This window comes from Haliotis rufescens, unplaced genomic scaffold, assembly GCF_023055435.1.
Source record: "Haliotis rufescens isolate VD_foot unplaced genomic scaffold, xgHalRufe1.0.p SCAF_16, whole genome shotgun sequence".
In the NCBI taxonomy this organism is placed as follows: Eukaryota; Metazoa; Mollusca; class Gastropoda; order Lepetellida; family Haliotidae; genus Haliotis; species Haliotis rufescens.
In genome coordinates, this window is record NW_025963846.1 from 30,268,999 (window position 1) to 30,292,611 (window position 23,613).

The 23,613-nt window shown below is 41.5% G+C and overlaps 1 protein-coding gene across 5 annotated transcripts in view; it reads left to right on the forward strand.

The window, feature by feature from the left end:
* Positions 1-17,607: 17,607 nt before the first annotated feature.
* LOC124119556 (protein TsetseEP-like) overlaps positions 17,608-23,613 on the forward strand; it is a 256,264-nt gene continuing 250,258 nt past the window's right edge. For 2 of the 5 annotated variants that reach the window (XM_046482108.2, XM_046482106.2), the window contains exon 1: positions 17,608-17,750. The gene's annotated coding sequence lies outside the window, so the exon portion shown is untranslated. The remainder of the gene's footprint in view (positions 17,751-23,613) is intronic. The other 3 variants (XM_046482105.2, XM_046482107.2, XM_046482109.2) reach the window with 3 other exon arrangements.

Here is a 23,613-nt window from a genome sequence, read left to right on the forward strand (position 1 = left end):
CCTACCTCAATTTTACCGAGGCATATGTGAAATGAATGGCAAAAATATGATTTTTGAGGGATCGACCAATTACTAATAAAATACACGGTGAGGTTAGGGCAACCTTGACACACATGAACTTTAATAGCCATGTTTACCTGTACTAGTTGAAAGCCAAGGTTGAAGTCATTCATGTGTGAAAAATGTTGTCGAGGCATCTGTAAACGGCTAAAGAAATGCAAATGTAGCCTAGTTTAGACTATGCACTTGCTTTGTGTACAGATGTGACGGCGAGGTAAGGGCAACCTGACACACATGAGCATTAATAGCCATGTTTACCTGTACTTGTAGTTGACTGCCAAAAATGCTGTCGCAGCATCTGTACATCTTCTTTGTCGAATTGCATTATTAAAGTACATCAAGATGAGACATCGTATACATTCATATATATTTGTTGAGCACGAAACCTTGAAGTTTAGCCAGGACATTTCATCGAAACTATGGGCGGCTATGTAGCTTCAATATCTTATAAATTATAGGTCAAGGTGTATTCAGTAAACAAAGATCTGAAGGGCTGTATTTCCTTCATCAAACACACTATGCGTTAATCACAGTTTGTGACGGATTACGGATACGAACTAGCACTTGTTTGGCAGGTAGTTTTGTTAAGATTTGTTATCTTGTTCTCTCTCTACCCTCTACTTCCTTAATCACAGTTTAAATCATAAACAGACTTTCGGGCCTAACACTGTGGCAATTTTCGACCCTCTGTTTCTGTATTTACTTGAGCTCATTTCCCCTAAGGTTTACATATCTCATAAGACTAAGTCATCAATGATGTCAAAGCTGTCTGACATGTTTCTTATGAACAGTTTTTGAAGCTAAACAATCTCAAAGTGACTTAAGTACAAAAATACGCGAAGTCTGTGTGTTTTCTTTAAGTACAGCGTTCTGAGACACTATAAAGTGGTATTTCGGTAGATATAACACTAGTCTATAGGTGTAAAGACATTTAAAGATAGATCTGTGAGGTTAAAGTTGACTTTGACAGCCCGGGCCAAGTCGGACTGAACACTTCTGACAGAGATTTTCTCAAGCAAATACAGTAAAAATGCTTGACTTTGAGCACCTTGTTTTCTTAAAAATACGATGAACCGTGACATTATAAAGTGGTATATAGGTAGATATAACACTAATCTATAGATGTAAACACATTTGAAGATTTGTCTGTGTGTTTAAAGTTGATTTTGACCGCCCGGGCCAAGTCGGACCCAACACAAGCAAAACACTTCGGATAGAGACTATGTTGAGAATGTGGAGGGAAAAGGGTCTGTAGGTGTAAACACATTTAAAGATAGATCTGTGACTTTGACAGCCCGGGCCAAGTCGGACCAAACACTTCTGACAGAGACTTCTGACTTTTAGGCAATGCCCTTACAGCACAACGACATCCAGACATTACCTTGGCCAGCCCGGTCACCAGATTTGACCCAGATTGAGCATCTGTGGGACGAGTTAGATCGACGCGTTCGCAGAAGGAATCCACCGCCCCAAACACTTGCGGCGCTTCTTGATGCACTACAGCATGAATGGCAGCACATCCAACAGCGTGTTATTGACAACTTGATTGCATCTATGGGTCGTGGGTGTCAAGCGGTGATTGATGCATGTGGTAGGCACAACCGTGTACATCTATCGTGTACGTGTGTCTGTCTAGGTGACACGATTAATGATTTGAACATTGTGTACATTGATCTTCAAACAGTGTTTTAAATATGGTTTCTGTGTCCTATTTTGAAACAATCGCATTATATTACATTTTGAAAGTCAGTGTCAAGTTTCTTTTTTTGAAGAAAAATAGAATTATATATATAATGTCATACTTTGAAGTTTACACTGTTTCTTTCATGCTGATTGGCTGAATGGGTAGTCACGTGATCTGATATTTGGAGTTCACACACCTGTGAACGGACAAAAAAAGTTCACACAAGGTGACCATTTTTTGTGAAATCGATCGTGTGAACTTTTGCCGGAACTACTCTCCGGGGTTTCCCCGAATTCTCGATCGGTGTTTACGATCAACTCGTTTTTCTATTTTTTTTAATACCTGCATTTATCAGCGCTTATAATTAATTGAATATTTTGGCCTGATCTTGTACCATTTCATCTGACTTATAAATAAATAAATGCTTTGGTTCTGGTGATTGATGTCGTCTAGCTGCTACATGCAAAATGGATTGTCCTTGCATAGATTTGGATATGGAATGGAGATCTTTCAAAACTAATAACGCGAGTGAAGAAAATTTTTTTCTGAACGAAATTGATTTATTGAGCGCTATTTACTTTGATGCCTTCTTTTCGGAAATGAGAGGAATCTAGCACCAATGAAAACAATGTCGTGCCCTGCTAAGATGTGGCCGCTGACACAGAGCAAACGCGACTGCTTCTTATCAATCCCAAACTAAAACCCGATTTACTATCATATCGGGAACAAAATCTTAGATTTTGAGAAACCATAAAACATAAAAAGGTAAGGAAAGAAACTTCAATTAAAAAAACAAAAAAACAAACTTGCCTACCGTTTTTATCGATTGGTCATCAGCGACGAGAAAATATCCGTAGACGAATTAGAAATCTACTATTCCTGTTTCTGAGTTGGCTGACCTTCTCCGTGCATTCTAGCCCGAAAAGCGGCGGCACATGAGGAGTGACGGGCCACAGTAATGAAGCTGGCATCGGGCCATACAGTAGGTCCTTCTCAGGTGACAAGAAACACCAGCTCGGCAAAGTATTACAGCACACGCGACAAATCCCAAACTCCAAATATAAGACACCCTGACGTTGAAAATTAACACAAAACACACAAGTTTCAGAGCACTCGGTTAAATCCCCACCAGTCCATTCCGAATCGTCCGAATTGGTTTGCGATTGTCCAAACACAAGCAACACATTCATAAGTCGGTGATATTCCCAGTTTGCTAGTGCCACGGGAGGGTTCAAACGTCGGGTTGTTTTCAAAAACTGCTTCATAAATGTCATTTCCAACAGCAGTAAATATAAATTTCATCCTCATGCTCCCGTTCGACTCGAAATGCAGCCTGGTTCCCACGTTAATGAAATACCGTTAGCATCTTTTTTTTTTTACACAAAATCTGATTACGCAAATATCGCCGATTATGCCCCGTTTTCTCCCATTGTAAAGTGGTGGGTTTAGCGGAGTTAGCGCCCAGAATAATAACTAGAAAAAACAAAACACTTTTGATCCGTAATAATGGTGTTTAATGAAAACAAATGCCAAATAAATGGCTTTTCATGTGACTAAGATCCAGTGGCCAAATATCTGATCCAATGACAGAGCCTATCAGTAAATACCATTATTAAGGATACAGGACGTTCAATAATTTCGCTAAAACTACCATTTCACAATGGGAGAAAACGGGGCATAATCGGCGACATTTACTTCATCAAATTTGCTAAAATATAGATGCAAATATATATAATTCCATGTATTAGGTATACCATTTCGTGATAACAGTGAGCTGACACGAAATATTAACGCACATATCACTGTTGAAAATGTGGTGTGTGTCATTGTTTACATTTCACCGATGTGACGACCATTTTCGAGTCTTGAAACAGCTTAAATAATGTTTTTTCTTCACTAAAGGTAACAACAGACGTTATTTTCGTGACATAAACATTGCAAAAGCATTCCTGAAAAGGCTAAGAAATTTTTTGAAGCACCCCTTCTAGAGTTTTTCTAAAAGTAAATACATGGCATGTCCGCCATGTGTGTTCGTCTAGTGGAGGTGGCCATTGTGCAGTCATTGCCTGGGTCACTGTAGCGCCAGCGCAGCATACCCAGGGAACCAGGCTGCTCGAAATGCACCTCTTACTTACTTTGGAGATTTAACGTGCGCTTTCCGACTGATGCGTATTTCGCACACGGGCCCGGCCAGGCCATATAATGTGTTTCCGAAAGGGGCGAAAGTGGTCTGTGCAACCCAAGAGGGGGCTTAAGAGGTTGCTTATGTATGATTTGGGAATTTTGAGATTCGGAATAGATGCCGATGGGGTTGGGGAGGAGAACTAAGGGAGCTGGGTATGGTGGATGTTTGTTTCTTCATGTGATTTTGATTTGGTAGGTTATTGTGTTTTTAGATGCGTTTTATTAGTTCCGTTTTTATTAAGAATACGCCTAATGCCTTGAAATTTTCTAGTTTATTTTGTGGGTTTAGTATTGCTTCTACAATGAGAGCCTTGTTTAGATTGAGGGTGGTTTGTAATGTGGTTCGATGTGTTAGGTAGTGTGTGCAGTGGATGAGTGCGTGTTCTGGGGTTTCTGGTTGTTTGCAGTGTGGGCAGTTACCTGTAGTGTGTTTTTTAATTTTTTTTAGGGTGTTATTTATGTTGGTGTGTCCTGTTTGGAGTTTAGTGATTACTCTGTCGATTTTTTTTGGATGGATTGAGAATTTTTGGTTTGGTAAGTGGTTTGGCTGAGCCCTTGTTTGATTTGGCTATTTGAGTTTAGATATAGGTTATGCCATATTTGTGATTTTTTGCTTGTTTACACTTGTAATTTCTGATTTTGAGATGGGTAAGTTTAAGCTTATTTCTGGGATTTTGAGGGAAGGTTTAGCTGCTTTATCAGCGTTTTCATTACCGTATATTCCTACGTGGGCGGGTATCCACAAGAAGGTTATTTGTTTGCCGGCCTTAGTTAGGTCGTTGGAGCTTTTAAGTATTTGATTTATTAATTTAGGTTGGTTTTTGGTATTTTTGTTTTGGAGGGCTTGCAGTCCCCTTGGGGAATCGGTAAGTATTAGGATTTGTTTGTGGTTTTTTGATTCTTGATACTGGAGGGCTGAGGCCATGCCCATTAGTTCTGCCGTGAATATTGATTGGTTGTTTGGGAGTCGGAAAGATTGTGTAGTTGTAGTTGGTTGTGTGGTATGGACTCCGAAACCTGTGAGTTTGGAGGTCGGATCTGAGTATCCGTCCGTGTAAATTTTCGTGTATGTATGCTAGTGTGGTAGTTTTAGCTATGTTTGGGTCGGTTTGTTTATTTATTTGGCTAGCTAGTGTTGTGTCTATTTTGGGTATTTTAAGTTTAGGGGTGAAGATATTTGATTGTTTGCAGTTTTGTTTAAGATTTTTAATTTGGTGTTCATTTAGGTAGTTTGTTATTCTTTGGGATATTGGGGTAAGTAAGGGGTGTTTACGAGAGGTAGAGCTTGGTTTTGGGGGCTGATGTTTTGGTTTATTAAGTTTTGGATGAGAGGGTTTGATTGGGACGCGGCCCAGAAATTTAAGCTTAGCTGTTCCCTGCGTAGACTTAGTGGCATTTCTCATGTTAAAGCCTGAAGTGAGGTGTAGGAGGTGCCATGTTGGGTGCGTGTAATTAGTTTGAGACCCGATATTGTATTGAGTCAAGTTTTTTAGATAGAGAGTTGTTTAGGGTGTTGTATATGGCGCAGCCGTAGTCTAGTTTTGATCTAATTAGTGATATGTAGAGAGAGAGGAGGGTATCTTTGGAGGCTCCCCAGTAAGAGCCAGTTAGGCATCTTAGGGTGTTTAGGTCTTTACTGCAGTTAGTTGTTAGGTTTTGGATGTGAGCATCCCAGGTGAGATGTTCATCGAAAATAAGTTCTTAGAATTTGGTTTGTTTTTTAAATTTGATTGTTTGATTGTTTAGCTGGAGGATTGGTGAGGGGGGTGTCATGTTTTTAGGTTTGAATACTATCCCTGTTGTTGTTTTTCTGAGTTAAGGGAGAAGCCCCATTTGTCAGCCATTGTTGTATATTATTACGAGATTTTTGGAGAAAATTTTGGACCATTTTCATGCTTTTAGTGCGGATCCAGATGGCTCCATCATCCGCGAATTTTGATGTGTTTACTTTAGGGGATAGGCCCCCGAATAGATCGTTTATCATTATATTGAAGAGGGTGGGGCTGAGGATACTGCCCTGCACCTCTTTGCAAACTTATATCATATATAAATCCGCGCTTGAAGGTTGACCTGTCCCCAAGGTTATAAAAAAATGTTCGTGCTCAACTCAGTTTCGTGCTCAAATACATGCTCATGCTCAACATCGTACTCAGTTGAGATTAGTACTCAAGCAGAGGTTATAAAACATCTTGAGTCTGTACTCAGCTGAGCACAACTCACGCTCGGCTTGAGCATGCTTAAAGGACTCTTTGTTTATGACATAATCGGCAATTTGGAACTCTTCCGTCGAGAATTGTAAGAAAACAACCCGGATGTTGTCGTCTGCTTATTTACAATGGCAACGGAGGGCATAACCTCCCAAACCAGCACAGAGCATTGCCTGATAGCCAGCCAAGGATAACTCCAACATCGGTAATTATCACGTTATCCTTTCAGCCTTATTCACATACTCTTAAAATCACTCTCACCGTTTGTTTGTTGTTTAACGCCGAACCTAGCAATATTCCAGCTACAGGATAGCGGTCTGTAAATAATCGAGTCTTGGCCAGACAATCAGTTGCAGTTTGTACTCCAAGCGAGCAACACTTCCCAAGCCAGCACAGAGCATTGCCTGATAGCCAGCCAAGGAAACTCCATCATCGGTAATTATCACGTTATCCTTTCAGCCTTATTCACATACTCTTAAAATCACTCTCACCCAATTAATCACAAACCCCTAAATCCTTCAAAACAACACCACTCAATCACACCCTTCCATCTCAAACTCTTATAAATAACCAACACCTTATCCTCCCCCATCTCCCTAACACAGCTCGCACTCATTTCTACTCACTACCCACGCCCACCACTCTAACACACCCTTTGACCCAGCTCCTAAAAACAAAAAAACACCTAATCCCCCGCTCTTTCCTACTCACCACCCACGCCCACCACTCACATACCTCCATTCCTTCGACTAAATATCTCCTAATCCCCGCTTTCCACTTGTCTCACCTAATCCAAGCCTTCCAGCAACAAAATAAATCTTTAATAACTAATCCATTTCTCAAACCCTCCTACTAAAACCAACAACACATAACCACCGCAACCTCCTCCGCCTCCTAAACACAACTCACCCAGTAAAAACAACAAACCAACTCATCTCACCAAAACACCACTCCCACTCCACCACCACTCACCACAACACACGCTCTCCAACCCTCCAACACAACACCCAAACAACATGACTGACACCCGCAACGCCACACTCGCAGACATTCCAGCTCCTTACTCACCCACGCCTGCGGAAGCGCACAACACTTCCGGGAGGTCACTCGAAAACATCGTCCCGACCGAGTATGGCGAAAACACGACACACACCACCCCCACCAAACCAGCTAACTCGCTACTTCAAAACACAAAAAAACGCAAACTCGACTCATCCACTCCACCTCCATCGCCCACAGCCTCCCCTGGGGGGCAGCCTTCCTCACCACCTTCGCCCTCTACTGCTTCTCAGCAGGCTCAGGCACCACTCTCTCACTAGAACTTTCGGCAGATAAAATAGGACTTTGGTTTAAAAGAGAAAAAAATAAATTAGAACAATATTAAAAAAGCCAACAAAGGATACCAGATAATCTTCCCTAACCGAGAATCTCACAACGCAGCAAATGAAATAACTCAAATATTCCACGTCACGGTAATCAAACAAACACCCAATTGGCAACTATATACACGTGGCGTAATTAGGGTTAACCCAAGGGAAACAACTGAGGACTTACAATTATACTCTCTAGAAGGTAACATAAACCAAGACCAAAACCCTCAACCCCTAATCACCAGCACGCGTAGAATAACCTCAACTAGAAACGGAAAACGGTCCCAACCTCCATTGTCATAATCAACTAAAATCCGCTAAATTCCCTGAAGCCCCCAAACACATATCCTTCGGAGCCCACACCAACTTAGAAGTCAAATCCTATATAAAGCAGGTTAAGCAATGTTCAAAGTGCCTCAAATACAACCACACTGCCTCCCAATGCATATACCGTAAAACTAAATGTAAAAAATGCGCACAAACAGACTGCCCAGGCACATGCACACCCTGGTGCATCCACTGCAAATCCACCCAACACACTTCACTCTCAAACCAATGCCCATACAGACACACACTCACCCAGCAGGCCAACAAACACATAAACATAGACACGGCTAAAATCCAAACACGAAAATTTGCTACACCTGCATCTAAACCACTCCTCCCTACACCACACCCAAACACCATCCCACAAACAAACACCACACCCATAACCGACAGCTCTGTCTGGGGCCCCTACCGAGAAACCGCACCCACCTCACACACACAAGCAGCCACTCAACCAACCACGAACCCTCCCACATCTCACATAGCCAAAACATCAACCCCCGCATGCAAAACAAACCTCAAAATGACCACCACAACACGACCCTCATCCAAGCACCATACAGCCCATATGGCAACAACTCTCTCCCATAAGCAGGCACAACAACAAAACACAAACACTAAGAAATCATCAGCTACACCCATCCCGCAAACATCTTCACAACCCTCCACATCACATGCCTCCCCCATGGAAACTCAATCAGCTAAACCTAATCTAACCGATGACGAAGATTTCTCCACTACTGAGGAAACAATAGACACTACTCAAACTAAAACAAACCAAACTTCCCAACCAGCCAACACCCAAAACCTAAATAACCTCACCTTACTCCTAGCATACATGCATAGTCAACACTCACCAAAAGCTAGCATGAAATCCTTCCAAATAGTAGCTTTCAATCTAAAATTATCTTCCTCTTTAGTGAGTGAGTGAGTTAAAATTTTACATCGCATTCTTCCTCTTTAAACTCCATCTAAAAGAACTCACCGAATAAACTAAAAACTAAAAACTAAATCACCAATCACCCGAACCCAATAATGGAAGGACTAAATATTTTTCAGTGGAACGCCAACGGACTCACCTCCCACGGCCATGAACTAAAAACTAAATTTAAACTAAATAAAGGCCCTCACATTGCTTGTATACTGGACACCAAATTCTCAAAAAAATCCAAATTCACACTACCTAACTACAACTCAGTTAGAACTGACAGAGCTAAACCGAAAACAAGAAGAGCCGCAGGAGGACTAATCATATTTATCAGGGAAGATATAAATTAAGAAGAAATAAAAATAGACATGCCAAACCTAGAAGCCAACGGCATTAAAATCACATTAAATAATCGAAACATAAACATCATAAATATTTACCACTGGGCGGAACAAAAAGTCCAACCTGAGGATCTAAACAAACTACTCCAAATGAGCGATAAATCTACTATATTCCTAGGAGACTTTAACGCTCACCATCCTACATGGAGCATACATGATAAAATAGATAATCATGGCAAATTAATCTCCGAATGGATAGAAACAAACGACCTAGTACTCCTTAATAGCAACCAACCCACGAGGTACGATAAGATAAACCAAAAAATGTCGGCTATCGACCTAACCATATGTACCGCAGATCTAGCTCAAAGTACAGAATGGGAAGTGCACGACGTCCCACTAGGTAGTGACCACTTCCCCATAAACATAACCATAGGAAATACAAATGTACCAATCCAAACAGAAAACCAAGAACCAAAATTCCGTTACAATAAAGCTAACTGGGACCAATTCCAAGATATCTGCAACGAAGCTAACTTAAACGAAATAGAACATAATGATCCAGAAACCTATTGTAAAAACCTAACAGACTATATAATAAACGCAGCCAAAACCTCCATCCCCTTCAAAACATCTAAGACAGGCAAACCGACGGTACCATGGTGGAATGAGGAAATAGAACAGACTAGACGAAAACGTAAATCAGCCTTCAATAAAGCAAAACGCGACTACAAATATTTAAACATAGCCCACGAACTAAACCACCAGGTTCAAAACCTAGTCCAAATAGCCAAAAGTAGAGACTGGAAAAAATTCTGCGAAGGTAAAAATAACCGTACAGATGCTAGAATGGTCTGGCGCAAATCCACGCCATTAGAGGCTTAAAACGACATAAAAAACCTACCATTGACAACTCAACCAACCCCGCCCAAAAAGCAAATAATCTCGCCAACCACTTTTCGGCCGTTAGCACTAACACCAACTTCAGTCAAAAAGAAAACAAACCCACAAAAGAACCAAACAATAACAATCTAGAAATAAATCAACCCTACACAATGGAGGAGCTCCTCTACGTAATCCAAAACAGGAAAAAGGGAACAGCCCCAGGATAAGACCTTACTTCTTACCAAATAATTAAAAAACTCCCCCTAAAACTACTCCAGGCACTACTCAAACTATACAATCTCATCTACCTAAACGGACAGGTTCCTACTCCCTGGAAACAGGCCCTAGTCATACCAATCCCTAAACCTAATAAACCAGCTAATCAAGCTAACTCATATAGACCAATATCCCTAACTTCAAACTTATGTAAAGTAATGGAATCAATGGCTAAAAATAGATTACAACATAACTTAACCCAAAATAACATCATAAGCCCAGATCAAAGCGGTTTCACTCCTGGCCACTCAACCCTAGATAACCTCGCCCGACTAGAACAAGATATTAAGACAGGACAACTAAATAAACAATATACCACAGGCATCTTCTTAGACTTCTCTAAAGCTTTCGACATGGTATGGCACGATGGGCTAATACAAAAACTTAAAAAAATAGGACTCAAAGGTCAGATAATAAACTACATCCAGGACATCCTGGATACAATCGTAAAATAACCGTGGGTATAGACCAAACTCTATCGGACCAATGTCCCCTAGAAAATGGCACTCCCCAAGGCAGCATCCTAAGCCCAACACTCTTCAATATTATGATTAACGATCTTTTCGAGGGACTATCCCCTGAAGTAAACACATCAAAATTCGCGGATGATGGAGCCATCTGGATCCGCACTAAAAGCATGAAAATGGCCCAAAATTTACTCAAAAAATCTCTTAATAAAATGCAACAATGGGCTGACAAATGGAGCTTCTCACTTAAAAAAACAACAGGAATTGTATTTAAACACAAAAATATGCAACCCGCCTCCCTAAACAACAAACCAATCAAATTCCAAAAACAAACCAAATTCTTAGGATTAATCTTCTATGAACATCTCGCCTGGGATGCTCACATTAAAAACCTAGTAACCAGATGCAGCAAAGACCTAAACACGTTAAGATGCCTAACCGGCTCCAACTGGGGGGCCTCTAAAAACACCCTCCTCTCACTATATATCACTACTTAGATCCAAACTAGACTATGGCAGTGCCATTTACGACACCTCAAACAACTCTCTCATTAAAAAACTAGACTCAATCCAGTATCAGGCCCTAAAACTAATCACACGAACTCAACATGGCACCTCCTCTACGTCACTCCAGGCCTTAACAGGAGAAATGCCACTTAAACTACGTAGGGAACAACTTACCCTAAACTTCTGGGCCGCGTCCCAATCAAACCCTCTAATCCTAAACTTAATAAAAAACAATATTTACCCTAGAAACCAAGCCCTAGCCCGGAAACATCCACTATGTACTCCAATTTCCAAAAGAATAACCAATTACCTAAATGAACACAAATAAATAATCTTAAACAAAACAATAAATCATCCAATATCTTCACTCCAAAACTTAAAATACCAAAAATAGACACAACACTAGCCGATACACTAAATAAACAGACCGATCCTAACATCGCTAAAACCACCACACTTGCATACATACATGAAAAGTGGCCAAATTGGTGTCACATATACACAGACGGATCCTTAGATCCGATCTCAAAACACACAGGTTTCGGAGTCCACATCGCACAACCAACCAAAAACACACATCTTACCGACTCCCAAACAACCAATCCATATTCACGGCCGAACTAATGTGCATGGCCTCAGCACTACACACTCAGCAATCTAAAAAACACCAAAAAATCCTCATCCTAACCGACTCCCTCAGTGGAAAATAAAAACACTAAAAACCGCCCCAAACTAATAAATCAAATACTAAATAGCTCAAACAACTTAACTAAGGTAGGTAAACAAATAGAGTTCATTTTGATCCCCGCCCACGTAGGAATCTTTGGAAATGAAAAGGCAGATAAAGCAGCAAAATTATCCCTTAAACTCCCAGAAATAAGCTTAAACTTACCCACTTCAAAATCCGAAATCAAACGTGCACTAAACAAAAAATCAACAAAAAATGGCAAAATATATACCAAATACCAAATAGCCAAATAGCCAAATCAGGAAAGTACTAAAAAAACACCTAAATAAACCAAAAATACTACACCCATCCAAAAAATTTGACAGAATAATTACTACACTACAAACAGGCCACACCAAACTAAATAATCACCGTAAAATTGCTAATCTACACACAACAGGAAACTGCCCACATTGCAAACAACAAGAAACACCAGAACACGTACTCATTCACTGCACACACTACCAAACACAGCGAACAACACTACAGACCACCCTAAATCTTAAAACCGACTTACACTAGAATCAATCCTAAATCAAAATATATTAGAAGAATTCAAAGCCTTAGGCATATACCTAATAAAAACAGGACTAATTAGTCGCATTTAAACCCCAAATAAAATATTAAAACCAAAACTACCTTATCTAACAACCACCCAACACACACAGCTCCCTTAGTTCGTCCCCCACCCACTCTTGGCATTCTTTCCAAATCTCAAAATTTCAAAATTACTATATAAGCAACCCCTTAAGCCCCCCTCCTGGGTTGCACAAACTCACTTTTCCCCATTTTGGAAACACATTAAATCGCCTACGCTTGCAGTCGGAAAGCGCACGTTAAATCTCCAATATAAGTAAGTAAGTAAGGGCATGACCGAATTGAGAAGGCTGGGTAATGGGTGGTCAGAAGCGGAGGAGGTTTGTCTAATCCAGGAAGTTGTTCAACGAGAGCAACTGTTGTTCCGCCTCGCTTGTCGCGTCTGTCGCAGGTGAGCTGCCATTGTTGTTGTCGAACTCAGCATTTAGCACGGTCCAAAGCGTACTTGAGATCGTACGTATTTCATGCTCAAGTTGAGCACGAAAACGTACTCAGATTATTTATAACCTGCGTTTATTGAGTCTGAGTTTTGAGTTGAGCACGAAACCGGATTTGAGCATAAAATCGTACTCAGGGAAGTTTTATAATCTCGGGGCATCGAGGTCATGTTTTCATTTTTGTTCAACTTCCTGTAACCTGTTTTTAAGATTTGATTTATCCCAAGTGTTGTTTGTAAATTTGTTCAGAGAATGAAACTATGTTGACATATTTCTAGATTATGTATGTTGTATATATTCAACTACTCTCCCTAGATTTACTTTGTACTTATTGTATTTATTTATACGCTTTGATACATCTAATTGATAGTATTTATTAACTTAAAGACCAATCCAATTAACTTTTGTAGTCTATATATTGTATTGTCATTATAACCTTGTGCCATATTGCAATCACCTTGCCTCTACCAAATCATGTCATCAACTACCCCCCCCCCCCCCCCCCCCCCCCCCCCCCTACATCCCTTCACACAGACTCCATTTTCACAACACCTATACATTCAGACACCCATTTCCCGGGACTCACACCCAGCCACAACCAAAACCCTGACCCCTTTGATTTCGGAATGGACTTCCAAGAATTTTCTTTCAAACAACCCCACAGCAGCATCACCTCCCCTTGCAATCAACCCCAAATTCCCCCTCACCCAATCCAAACACAATCTAACAAAAACAAAACAGCCCCCAAACCCCCATCTCCAAAACCCACAAAGCGACCACACCAATCCCCAACAGACTCCTCACTTACAACAAAGAAAACATGTGCCAAACAGACACCCCCATCCACCTCAACATCTGACCAGACTTCAGCACCAAATCAAAACAAACTTATACTACTGGCATTCTCAACCAACACCACTAAATGACACCTTCTCAAACAATAAGTTCGCCCTCTGCCTGCAAAAAGCACATATATCATACAAATACATAAACAGATGCGGCAGGGGGTTTAAGGTCACTTTTCCCTCACAAGACACTCTCAACCAAGCACGCAGACAAACAATGATAGATGGTCTAAACATAACATGGCAAACACCAAAATGGCTCACATCTATACAAGGGGTTATTTACATAGACCATAGGGACACACAGGAAGACATACTAGAGTACATTCACACAGCAAATCAACTCCACACACAGCCTCAAATTACAGATTACAAGAGCATTAATAACAGAACAACCATACCAGGCAAAACCACAACACAAACTATTTTCCTTACCTTCAAAAGCACCACACTACCCACACACATAATTTTCGGAGCACTCAGATACAAAATTAACCGAATAAGGAAAAAAAACCCACAATGCAACATATGCCACTCATACAACCATACTACAGCCACCTGCCGACAACCGCCCATGTGCCAGAAATGTGGGTCCCTCAGGCATGAAACCCCAGAGTGCACATGGGCGGCCTACTGTATACAATGTGATGCCGAAGGTCATACAGCCAAACAAAATACTTGCCCACTTAAACAAAAACACATCCTTCGGCTAAACAAACACATCAAACAAGAACACCTACCCAAACCGGCCAGACTAATACAAACATACAATAGCCTTCCAGATTATGAAGATATATCAGACACATCATCCTCCACATCACTACCTGCCCCTATACCCCCCACCCAGACCCGGCCCACCCAGTCCAAACGTAAACAACTCTTTTCCACTCCAGTCCCAACCCCCAAGGCCCCCCTCCACCCAATAAACACCATCCCACCCACCCACCCAGTAAACACTGTCCCACCCCACACAGACAACTCAACTCATGCATGCCCCCCTCCAGCAGTACCCCCACCCACAAGACACATGACCCTTCCCAAGGCCACCACCCCCCTGCTACCTACCCCTACCCACCCCCTATTATGCTACCCCCCCCCCCCCCCCCCCCCCCGTCCATCCCACCTCGCCCCCAATCCAACTCCCAACCCAACCAGAGCCCCCTTCACACATTCTTCAGATCTGCTATACCAATTCTAGCCACTCAACTACAACCCAAATCCAAAACACACAAAGCCAAAGCACATCTATCTAGAAAACCACTACTCGCTCAGAAAATCCAATCATTAAGGTCAACTACCCCCAAACCAATCACCCCACACAAACTACATTCCAATACAAACAAGATCATAGAGTTCCTGTCAGCAGCTCTCCTTATCAAAAACCCCACCCCCAAAAAATCCACAACTTAGCCTTGGTGTCTAACCTATACCAAAAACCCTATCAACACTTCCAAACTGCCATAAAAGCTCTCAAATAATAAACTAAATCAGTCCCAAAACCCCTCTTCCAAATCAGCCCCACAGCACCATGCATTTGGCCTTAACATCCCCACAAATTTATAAAGCAGAACATGGTGTTTTTACAGTGGAACTGTAATGGTCTCAACACTAATGGGCATGAACTAAGGCCCTCATCGCCCTAAACAAAATTGCCCAATATGTAATAGCAGTACAAGAAACAAAGTTATCCCCCCAAAAAGCCTTCAAATTGCCAGGCTATACTTTTATTCGGCAAGATATAGCCAGACCTCCCAACAAACCTGGCCCCCTTCATGGAGGACTAGGTCTGTTTATAAAAAACACCATCCAGTACAAAGAATTAACTATCCCCACTCCTAATCTAGAAGTCCTGGCGGCTAATATCACTATCAATGACACTAAATTAACTGTAATCAACTGTTACCACACCAAAACCAAACCGTTTAACCCTGAAGATTTAGAAACTCTTTCCAAATTCATAGGCCCAAACACCCTCATTCTAGGAGACTTTAATGCACATCACCCACTGTGGGGCACTAAAAAATATCATGATAAATTTGGGAAATTCATTTAAGAATGGTTAGACACCAAATATATCATATGCTTAAACGATAATAGAGCCACTAGATTCCCTACCAGCCATCTACAATCACCCACAGCAGTGGACTTATCCATCACCACCACCCAACTCTTCCAAAAACTCACCTGGGACCCCCACAATGATACATGGGGTAGTGATCATTTCCTCATAAAAATCTCTATTACCATCCTCCCCGACAAGTCTCCATCTGACCCCAACCCCACTTCTGACTGTTCTAAACAAACTAAATTCAACTTTACTAAAGCTGACTGACAGGAATTCACCACATTATGCAATAAAATAGACACACATAACATACACAGTGCTGATATCGACATCTTCAATACAAACCTCAGCAATACACTATACAACATATCCATTAAATGCATTCCCACAACCAAAATAAATCCCACACAAAATACAGATCTAGAAAACTTAGGAAAAAAGCTCTGAATAAGTCGAAACATGATCAAACTAAACTCCATTTGGCCAATAAACAAAGAAATCTTACCAAAGAACTAATCAAGGCAGCCAAAAGAAACCATTGGCAAACTTTTACATCAACCTTGAGGATGGGCAAACAAAATTCAAAAATTCTGTGGAAAAAAACTGAAAGCAATAAAAGGCAATGCCAAATCTTTCAACTCGCCCAACTTTCCCCTACTTAAAACAGACAAAGAAAAGGCTAATGCCATGGCTGCCCATCTCTCGGCCGTCAGCAGCTCCGCCAACCACTCCAAACACATACAAGACACTATAAACACTCAACCTGAATTTCATAACAGATCACCACTCTCACATCTTGCCATAAATAAACTCATTAACATTCACGAACTTCAAACCGTTTTAAAAAACAAAAACACAGCCCCAGCCACTGGATTAGACAATATAAGCTATAAAATTCTCAATCATGTCCCCATCAAAATTCAAAAACTAATACTTCAACTATACAATCAAATTTGGACTACCTCCCCAAAACATGGAAAAATGCATTAGTGGTGCCAATTCTAAAACCAGGGAAATTAATGGATGGGAGGTCAGACTCAACTGAACGGATCACACAGTCAAGTGAGCGGTTTCCAGAATTATATATAAACTGCAGTGTGGAACTGACAATCTACATTTTTCCACAGTTTTTAAACAAACGCATTTTGCGAAAATAAATTTAAATACTCGGGTTTATATTGATCGAAGTACCCATATCCTGAGGTGCATTCTGATTCACGCGCACCATTTCGACGCATGGCTGCCTTCGAGAGTGGAACGAGCCTTGTTATAGGTTCAGGAAACATGCGAGTGGTGACGAATGATACGGAGCGTGTGATATCAGCACTTTCACTTTGATATTCAAATACTTTCTACGAATGTTATTTTTTCTCTCTCTCGGAAACTGACTTATGTATATAGGTAAATTTATATTCGTAACAAAATCGCAATCAATATACGTTCACGTTACTTCCCCTTCAATGAAACACTACAAGTGACGCTTACCTCGTTTTGACGTCTACCCTTCTCGACTTCAGTCTGCCGTTTTAGTCATGCGCAATTGATAATAAGATACCATGTCGAATGTTCGAATTTTGATTTGGGGTCAAATGGTATACCTTTAAAAACATGTACAAAACAGACAAGGTAAATTTAAGACAACAATATTATGGTCTTGAATAATTATGGTCACAGTGTTTAGTGATGTGTAAATAACCGATTGTCAAATCTTGTTTACTAAAATTCAAACACATGCACCCCTAATAGAATAATAGAATGCCCCATTATATAAGAGTGATTCTATTTTCGGTCTCCGTGTCGACACTCCCGGGAACACGTACGGTGACACAGGACAACTGACTAAGGTAAAATTTTAATGTCAATTCACCATTTCGCCTTTTGTGTGTGTGGATGTTTCAAGTATATGCGAAATGGTTTGATAAACGTGCTTACATTATCTGACACAGTTAACTCGTACCAGTGATCATTAAATATCGTCTCTGGTCATCAGAGACTATATGATGGAGGAACGGCCCTCAAGCCTGTGCACGAAACCGTCATGATCAGCGATACGGCTTGTGCTGCGCAGCCTATCCCGGAGCAAGCGGAAACGCTTGGAAATCATGATACTGACGTGAACAGATTTGTATTTCATATAGGCCTACATTCATTTATCTTTTTACAATGAAAACATTCCATCTTGATAAACAGCAATCAGTTTGCAAATTAATTAAACGTCAAGCACCCTTCCCCGAAGTATACTCGGACCCCGTGGTACCGCGGCATTCATCGTATCGCGGCAATTGTGATTTCCGGTAGTTCATGCGGGACACACCTCTTAGCAGCTGTCTGTTAAAGCAAATCAGTAACCAGGAAGTGCATACTTTGGAAACAATTTCAATTTCCTCGGAATGTTCCGTCTGCTGTAAGTAAGGAGTTATTAATGCGTTGATACTTACTTCTTGCATCGTTTTAAATATTGCCTTACCCCCATCTATCAATGGCCAACGATATAACCCGCACTTCCCCAAGTAAACTTTCTCTATTGACCTGAACTAGATTATCTGCATATTCATGGCGACTAGTAAGGTAACGGAAATTACATAGTCCGCACATTTTTTCCCGCTCTGTGCCCAGAATCTAGTCGGAGATCACAAGGGCCATAATGACAAACTTTGAACTAGGTTCTTCACAAGTGGCCAAAAGATAAATCCATACTTTGTGTTACGTGAATGAGTCATTGCTGGGCCTTAACTGAGTATTATAGGGCGCTTCAATCAATATCATGCTCATATCACATGTGATGTTCTGTAAGTAAAATCAGAGAGTTACTTCCCCCTGAATACTGAGTTGTTTATTGAAGTAAGTGACATAAAAGTGCTTAAAAACCACACGAAACACTTTGGGCATACTAGGAGTGCTTTTTATATATTCATTGTTGACTTTAAACATTTTTCCATTTTGTGACAAATTATTGTCATCCAATCTTTTTTAAAACAATCGTAGAATATCCTTTCTGATATTTTGTTGTTGATTTTTAACATATTTTTCTTTAACTTTTCGGTAAATATGCATCAAAACCTATTAGTGATAACACATTTAGAATGTTACTTGTGCTGTCTTTGCACTTGTCTGGACAAATCACTGATGTCTGGCATGATCAAACTAAGTGGTTGGTAGAATTATGTCCTATTTTTGTCCAATTAGGACCCCAATACACAACTCTTCTCTGTACCGCGATACGATGGAGTTCTCTCTCTTGTCAAACTGAGCGCCAAGCTCCTTCCCAGCCAGCGCGTGACACCTTCGTTACACTCTCGGACTGTCGCTGTGAGGATCTTGACTGAGCGCGGGGCCCGGCTTTTACTCGGAGCTTCTAATGTAAATAATTGCACTTTTATCAGTAAAATATGCATTGTTAGATAAAATAAATGACATCTGATATAGAATAACGAATAATCATAAAGGTTAGTGAGTACATTTTGTTCCGTTTAGCGTACATGACAAGTACCGCGAGTAGAGGAAAAGTTAGTAGTTCATGACAACAATAGCGTTTGCCTCCCAATTTCAAAGGAAAGCGATGAAGTGGACAATGGAGGGGGGTACTTGAATGTGCGTTAGACCGTTGAATCCTCCCTAAAGATGTGGTAACAATGGGGACAAAGGATGGTATTGATACAAGTGGAGTGAAGTGTTGACACAGGTGCTCGTCGTCTGCTAGCGGTTTCCCGTTCGTCGTCTGCTAGCGGTTCCCCCCGTCTTCAACGGGGTAGATGCGAATAAGAAAAAAGTTCGTCTGCCTTAATAGTCGTCTGCTGGTTTGTTAGTGACAGTTGTACGCAACGAACATGTCTTAATTAGTCTATGATATCATTTTCCAAAATTAGATGGTATATAAAACGTTAGTCCTCGCATAACTAATCATTCGTAGCACAGACTGTCTTCAGCGTCGCATCCATCTACATCAGGCATCGTGAGAAAGTAACATTGTGTAAAAATGACGAGTGAAAAAACTGTTTTTTACTCCTGGAAGTACGTGCACCGCAAACCCGAACAGCTACAGGAAAACACAATAATTCAATCACCGGACTGGTTTCAAAATCGGAAAGAGTGTGTGAAAGATGCTGACAATATGTTTCAGCCAGACAATGATGATACAGCCAAAAGAATAATCATCAAGAAGACCAGAACATTCCCCTTATGTGTCGACGAACTAGATGCGCACCACACGCGCAAGCACGCTGTGGAACTGCTGTCGCTCTGTTACTGCTTGGAAGTGACTAAGCTCATTTGTCAACTATCCCGAGAATTGTGCTTTGGCTGTATGTTTGAAGCAGATGGTGATCAATCCCATACCTGTCGCTTGACGGAAGAGGAACAGGTGGACAAATACTTTACAATGTCAATGAATGATCTCAAGGATGTACATGTGTTAGATCGATGGATGAGCATTTTAGCTGATGACTCATCATTGAAAGATTCCTTTAATTTTGTACCTTATCAGTGTAAAGATTATCGCAACACGTATTTCAAAACCCCAGAATGGTTTGAACAATTGAAGCGACGTGCTGTAAAAATGTTAATATTTGAAAAACATTACTCCTCGTAGTTGAAAATCCTTGACTTGTGTTAATAGCTATTCGTATGGTAGTTGAATTCACATGACTTATTCTATACAATAAAGCATGATAGTATTGAACAATGCATGTGTTTGTTAACATTGCTGTGTATATAAAGAGAGTGTGCGCAGATGGGCGGTCGCAGTTGAGTTTACCTCACGAGACAGAAACATGTCTAGTAAGTCACATGTAACACTGTCGTCGTCTCGTCAGAAAGAGTTAGAGAGCTATTACTTTAATCCCAAGTCCCCGGGTGCGTATTACGGTGCCTCCAAATTTCAACAAAGTTTAAAAAGACGTGGTAAAACGTTGGGTGTGTCTAAGGTAAAAGCCGAGTTGAGCAAGCACGATGCTTACACGCTTCATAAGTCGGTGAATCGCAAATTTCAACGTCTCAAAGTACTCGTCAACCGAGTAGATGAACAGTGGGATGTAGACCTGATGGACATGAGTCGCTATGCTAAAGTGAACGGTGGTGTACGTTACGTGCTGATAGCCATTGACATATTGTCACGCTATCTGTGGGTAGCCCCTTTGAAAAACAAGAAACCCGAGTCCATCGTTGATGGCTTTAAAGACATCCTTTCACACAGACGTGCACCTCAAAAGATCAGAGTGGACAAAGGAACGGAATTTAAAGGGACATTCAAGGATTTTATAGAGCGTCAGTCGATCAAATTGTTCGTCACTCAGAATGAAGACATTAAAGCGAATTACACCGAGAGAGTCATTCGAACGTTGAGGTCACTCATAGCGAGGTATCTGACACACAAGAACACCGAGCGCTATGTGGACGTGCTACCCGATTTAGTGTATAATTACAATCACACAGTACACAGAAGTTTAGGCGAGTGGGCTCCTGCAGATGTGAATGAACGAAATGAAGTCAAAGTATGGGGACATTTATACATGAAACCATCAGCATACATATCACACAAGTTCCGTTCCTTTCAATATAAATAGGGGATATCGTGAGAATCAGTTATTTGAGAAAACCTTTCGCTAAGGAACACAACTTGAAATGGACGGAAGAGTTATTTAAAGTAGCAGCCCGTTATCGACGACAGGGTATTCCTTTATACACACTGAAAGATTTTCACGACCAGTTCTTAAAGGGACGCTTTTACGGAGAAGAATTACAGCGTGTCGATAAAGATTTAGATGCCGCATGGGATATCGAAAAAGTGTTAAAGAAAAAGAAAGACAAAGGGAAATTGTACTATTTAGTCAGGTGGGCAGGTTGGCCATCGAGTTTCGATTCCTGGGTAGAAGCAAGGGAAGTGAAGGACAAGTAAAATGGATAAATACAACGTGTTTAACAGTGCAGACTCCCGGGAGTATTATCCGGACAACACGCCTTACCGTTTCCGGGTGAAACTGTCTCAACATTTGAAACTGGAGGGCATGTGGATGGTGGCTCTGTTAGAAATAAAACTAGGACGAGTCGAGTTGAAAGATATCAATAATACCACCATTGACGTGTTGTGTAATCCGTGCGACAGTTCACACGTGGGTGAGAATTATCTACCTTTATTGAGACGACTCGATCTGAGAGACGGACCGAATTATTATTTTCACCAGCCATGGTACTTACCCGTTATCGTGAGAGACACATCAGAAATCGAAGTGTATATAAAGTGTGCAGAAGGAACATCGCATTCATTTCTGAAAGAGACCGTGAACGTATCACTCGTGTTGCGACGGTATCCCTTTCTGACTTAAGCACAATGGAACGGAAACTGTACATTCCCGACACTAAGAAGTTTGTGGACTTTTTAGTAGATCGCAGAAGTAAGCATGAGGGTAAAACAGCTGATCAAAGGTCGACCCAGGTCGCGAATCATTCCCATCGCACCCCTAGCCAAAGTATCACCCAGCCGCTACTCTAAATTGAACGTAACAATGACGTCACCCAATCAGAACGTGGTCCAGAGAGCCATGGCGGCTCAGAAGCGAACTAAGGCTATAAAACGCAAAGCAGGAGACAAGATTGTCACATCGAAGAAAGTACGTCGCGAGGGTAACAGCTCTAAACGATCCTTCATCGAGTTTAAAGATACCCCCGCTGTCGACCCCAGAGACATCTTCAACCAGTAACCATGTCGGTACTGACGGAGAAAGAGTTTACCGAAGCCCTGCCAAATAGCTTAGATTTATTCGAACTGCCACCCTATCAAACCAGCATCCTTCAACATTACTACGAGAACGTAAGGCCCCTGTCCGTCATCACCGATTCCAGTCCGGTGGAATTTCACATACCCAATGGAGGGAAAGACTACATCGACTTGAGCAAGACTCGACTTCACGTCAAACTCAAAGTCACTCACACCGACAAAACGCCCTTAGCCGATAAAGAAAAAGTAGGGCCCGTCAACCTCACTTTGCACAGCTTGTGGAATCAGGTGAGCGTGTTCCTACAGGGACAACAAGTGAGCTCCAGCAATGCTGGTTACCCTTACAAAGCTCTCATGGAAACCGTCCTCGACTATGGCGCCGATACCAAGACCAGTCAGCTGTATTACAAAGATTCGGGTGTCACCGTGGGTGATTTTAACTCCGCTGATCCCTATGCCGGTAGCAATGACGGTCTCATTAATCGAGGAAGCTTCATCGCCGGAAGCAAGTCGCTCAGCCTAACGGGGCCCCTCATGGAAGACGTGTTCGGTTTCCACCGTCATCTGGTGAACGGCGTGGACGTGGGGCTCAAACTGTTTCGCTCCAACACGACCTTTGTCTTGATGTCCGACGAGACCGATAAACATTACACCGTCGAACTGCAAGACGTGTACCTGAAAGTATGTAAACTGAGGATCAACGACGCTCTCATCGTGGCCCACAACAAACAGTTCGAAAAAGCCAACGCCCTGTACCCGTACGAACAATCCATGATCAAAATGGCCTCGGTCGCCTCGTCCAGTCTGAGTTTTTACTGGGACGCCATGTTTCAGGACGAAGTCCCCAGTCGACTCGTGGTCGCCTTGGTGAGGTCCGATGGGGTGAACGGATCCTACACGGTCAATCCCTTCTGTTTCCAAGGCGACATCGTTAAAAGCATGGGACTGTAGTTGAACAGTACCAGTGTACCTGGACGACCGTTAGAGTCGAACGA